The sequence below is a fragment of the Harpia harpyja genome, unplaced genomic scaffold, assembly GCF_026419915.1.
Source record: "Harpia harpyja isolate bHarHar1 unplaced genomic scaffold, bHarHar1 primary haplotype scaffold_54, whole genome shotgun sequence".
NCBI lineage: Eukaryota > Metazoa > Chordata > Aves > Accipitriformes > Accipitridae > Harpia > Harpia harpyja.
Genome location: NW_026293414.1, coordinates 419825 through 424622, shown reverse-complemented (window position 1 = coordinate 424622; position 4798 = coordinate 419825). Strand labels below are relative to the sequence as shown.

The 4798-nt window shown below is 50.3% G+C and overlaps 1 long non-coding RNA gene across 1 annotated transcript; it reads left to right on the top strand.

The window, feature by feature from the left end:
* The first annotated feature begins 3318 nt into the window (after nt 1-3318).
* Nucleotides 3319-4290, top strand: LOC128138522 (uncharacterized). The gene is made up of 3 exons (XR_008234059.1): nt 3319-3377; nt 3525-3592; nt 4252-4290. It is a non-coding gene; the product is annotated as an uncharacterized LOC128138522 (long non-coding RNA).
* Nucleotides 4291-4798: the final 508 nt, after the last annotated feature.

Below are 4798 nucleotides of genomic sequence, written 5' to 3'. Positions count from 1 at the left end.
TGGTTTAGTCTGGAGAAGAGGAGGCTGAGGGGAGACCTCATCGCTCTCTACAACGACCTGAAAGGAAGGTGTAGCGAGGTGGGTGCTGGTCTCTACTCTCAAGTAACTAGGGATAGGAGGAGAGGAAATGGCCTCCAGTTGCGCCAGGGGAGGTTTAGTTTGGATATTAGAAAAAATTTCTTTACTGAAAGGGTTGTCAGGCATTGGACCAGGCTGCCCAGGGAAGTGGTGGAGTCACCATCCCTGGAGGTGTTCAAAAAGCACGTAGACAAAGCACTTCAAGACGTGGTTCAGCGCGCATTGTTGCCGGTTGGGCTCGATGATCTTGAAGGTCTTTTCCAACCGAAATGATTCTATGATTCTACAAAATGCGAAGATGCTAAAAAGCCACATACAAATGTTTTTTGGAGCTCGAGGGTGAGAGAGCAGCTGGGTGGGGGCCTGGCAGCCAGCCAAGGTCAAGCCAGCGCCGTCGTCGAAGGTGTTTCTTTGGTAGCGCCGGTTCAGAGATAAAAATTCATTGGAAGTGAACCCGCAAGAGACCACATGCTTTGCTACATGACCCTCTCAGACACAGTCCTGTACCTGGGAAGAGTGGAAAAGAAATCCAAGGTCAACCCGGGTGCGAAGAGGCATCCTTACAGCCCCGGGCAGCTTTTTGTTCATCTGGCTGGTGCGGCTCGGGGACGAGGTGGGAGCTCCGGCAGCGGATGAACAGCCCTTGGCCAGCAGCGCGTGGGGAAGCCCAGTGGCTCCCAGCTGCTGGCTACCTGAGGTGGCCGGGCTGTGGCCGCAGCGCATCCCCGTGCATCCCCGTGTCACAAAGGGGCAGCGATGCGGCACAACGCCCGGCGTTTGTGACCTCACCTGGCCAGGGCTTGGCATCCTGAAGAGCAAGCCAGAGGCAGCCAGTTGGGCTGAGCTGGCCTTCGGGATAGCTCAGCTCCTTCTTCTGCTCTTTGCGTGCCTACTTTTTTTTCCCAACCATTTATCGTTTTCTGCCCGCTTCTCCTCAACTGCCATCCTTGTGCAAAGGTAATTATGATTTGACTTTCAGGACAGATCTAGAGTAGGTAGAAATGGGAAAAATGGTAGAAATACTTTTATGGGATAAAAGTATAGGCTGGTCTATACCTTCCGAGCTGTAGGCTGAGCTATTGCACCTTGATGGGCTGGCCAGAGATGGGCTATGGGCAGCGTTCCTGTTTGCTAATTCTTATTTCTTTAGGATAAAAAAAATCTTTTCTTTCTTTTTTCTTCTAGGATAGGTAAGTAGGGGGGTGGTAGTGTAGTCTGAGGTGTTGGGCTCAGCCTAGAATGGCAAGAAGCCCACCCCGACTGATGCGGTAGGAAAGGAGACAGAAAAGGAGCACAGCAAAGGCAGACGTTAAAGTAGCGGCCGAAAGCCGGTCGCTCCTGCGTACAAGGTGGGAAAGTGCGGGCTGGAGAGCCCGAGGACTGCTGCTAATGCTAGCCAGAGGGAAGCAGCACCTTCAGAGAAGGTGACACGCAAAGCAGTCTTTCAAAAAGGCCTTGGTGATTGCCGTCGGTTGGAGTCCTGCGACCAGGGACATCAGAACGCAGCTCTGCAGCAGTTACAAGTACCGCCGAAACACTTCTGATGGCGGATCCTGTTCTGTGGGGGTTTTTTTAATCATTTTGTTGAGCTACGATTATTTCTTTGTGATCAGGTGACGGGATTTGCGCTCATCTTGCCTTTCTGGAGCGTGTCCTGACATCCTTTGTCATCCCAAGTTTCGCCCTCTGTTCCTGCGAGGAGAGATGGCTGCGATGGGGAACGACTCCTGTGAGTAACAGCTACAGCGGCAGGCTTGGGTTTTGTGAATCCCCAAAGGCAACGGAGGTGGCTGGTGCTCCATCCCTGAATGTTGAGGTCCTGACGACCGAGAGGGAATTCTGGGGCGTTTCCCGATAGCACCCAGACTTACCCAGGTGTTTTCAATGAGACACAGGGAGACGCGTTTTGTCACTGCTCTGCCACTATGTACGATCTTTGAAAGAAGACATTGCTCGTAGAAAGATCTGACATTAGTAGGGTTACCTTCTGGGCTAGGGACTTGCTTGTTTTCCTGAAATTACAGTCAGGAAAAGGGAAGACTTGATACTGCAGTTCACGACTGTAGAGCGAAAGGAAGGTAGCCCAAGGCACAGAAGTCAGAGGGTGGGTTTGTTGGACTTTATGGAAAGTAAGCAGGGGAACACGTTGTTTTCCAAAACACTGTCTTGAGCAGAAAAATTTCAGTGGCAGTGTTAGGCTTCCCCTGATGCTTCCGGGTTGGATGTTTAAGCTGGTTGTACGGGGTCCTCCTGTAGACAACTCAACTTTTTTACTGGGTTGTACTGGGTCCTCCCGTAGAGAACTCAACTTTTTTACATGTGCTTCCGTGCAACAATATTGTCTCACCTCTTTTCAAATGTCGTCGCCTTGCAGTCGTTGCTGAGGGAATGGCTCTGCCACAAAGGATCCTCTTTCCCCCGGAGAAGATTTACATGGACTGGCAGCAACGATGCAGAGCTGGAGCGGGACTCCACAACTCGGGCAACACGTGTTTCCTCAACTCCGTCCTGCAGTGCCTGACATACACCCCACCTCTGGCCAACTACCTGCTCTCTCGTGAGCACAGCCAGTCGTGTGAGTACTTTTAGGAACAGCTCCTTGTAAATCTGTCGGGCACTTCCCAAGGATTCAAGAATCTGGAATTTAAGAGAAAAGCAGCCCTTCTTTGCCAATTCCCCGAGTGGGTCTTCTCTGAACACTCAAGCCTAGAAGGCACTTGTCGTATCTAGCTGTGTTCGTCTTCAGAAGGGCACCCCTTTCTAGCCCCAGGTCTCGGTCCCTATTCCTGCAGGTTAAACCCTCTTTGCTTATTGCACAGAAATATTCTGTCAGTTTCACATCCCTCTGAAGAAAGTTTTCTCTGCGCTAAAGTGTCCTGGGCTCGTTGGGATGCTGTCGCCTTGGGAGGAGCGGAGACCATTCTTAGAACTTCAAAATCCCCACTGGGTTTCCCATTGCTGTGGATGTTTTGCTCACCTAAGGCTCTTGCTTCCCTCCCTTCCTCTTCAGGCCGCCAGCCAGGCTTCTGCATGATGTGTAGAATGGAAAAGCACGTTAACAGCGTCCTGCGCTTCTCAGGCGGTGCCATCTATCCTTCGGCTGTCGTCAGCATTCTCACACGTGAGTCATTTCGGGTGCTTTGACAAGTTTTCTTCTGTTCTTGTAGGAGAAAGCTACTAACTTCTTCTTTTTTAGTAATAGGAAAACATTTCCAGCTTGGCAGGCAGGAAGATGCCCATGAGTTCTTACGTTATGCTATTGATGCCATGCAGAGAGCTTGTCTGGGTGGAATCAGCAAGTAAGCACAAGCAAATTCCCTTTGCAATGTTCCCGAGCCCTTTGGACTCCTTGGTGCAGTGCCATCAAGGAGAAACTATGCCCAGGGCTTTCACACAAAGCAAAACTCCGGGAGGAGATAACTCTCTGCCTTACCATTTATTTCCAGCTTGGACATCTCTTCCGAATCGACTACTATCATCCACCAAATATTTGGGGGCTTTCTGAGATCCAGAGGTACTTTTCCACAACCATTGCTCTCCTTGGAATTGTCTGTGTCCTTCTGTCGGCCTGTGATGAACAGCTGATGGTGTGACTGGCGTAGTAGGTATGAAGGACGTAAAGCGGCAGTCAGTCGACTTCCCCATCGCTGAGCATTTTGAATTTCCTTCCAGTCACGTGCTCGAGCTGCAAAGTGGTTTCTGATTCCTACGAGGCCTTTCTGGATATTCCTTTGGATATCAAAGTAAGAGAGTTTAATTGTGCTTCAAGATGTCGCAAGGCCCCTGTAGCTTTCCAGAATCAACACAGTTGCTTTAAAAACGCATACCGTGAACACAAGAGAGCCTGGTGGTGGGTGGCAAGTGGAGTGGAAGGATCCCTCTGCGTCCTTCTTCTTTTTGCCCTCCCTCAACACCCGTCTGACGGGTGGTATTATTTTCATTATTGATGACCCCGCGCACCATCGGTAGCTGAACTGAGCAGTGGCACAGAGACGTAGCTCTTGATAGACCCAGGAATTGAGGGAATTGAGGGAAATGTTCGGCATCGTACCCTCTTTCTGCCTCCTTGTGGGCGCTGCTTGCGGGTTCACCTGGGTCTTCTTGTCAACTCCTGATAAGTGTTTGGGCGAGGGCATTTCCCGGAGATCAGTCTCTCCTTTCTCACTCCTCCAGGCAGCCTCAACTGTCACCGCAGCGCTGACGGACTTCGTGAAACCCGAGCAGCTAGATGGTGAAAACTGCTTTAAATGCAGCCAGTAAGATGATTATTAACACCATATTAATACTAGATCCTGCGTGAAGGTGCTGCACATACTCTAGCATAAGCCATCTTTTCACATAACATAATATATTAACATAATAATTCACATAGGTTAGATGCACGATAATGAGGCACCGATATTTTAATATGGCTCTGTGCATCTGAACAGCCTTAAAACAGCGTAGGGGGGTGTGAGACATGAAAGGATGTCTGGCCTTCTTGGGGCAAGATAGGGCGTATACGAAGGTTGCATTTCAGCACTTGGCTCTGTGCTTGGTTTCAAGGTGTAACAAGACGGTTGCCGCCTCCAAGAGGTTTACAATCCATCGCGCACCCAAGGTTCTCACCGTGTGTCTGAAACGGTTTGAAGATTTCAGCGGCGGGAAGATCAACAAGGTGCGTATGCAACTGGAGCGCAACGTTCCCTTCCTGGAGCGGGATATTTCCCAAAGCAGTACG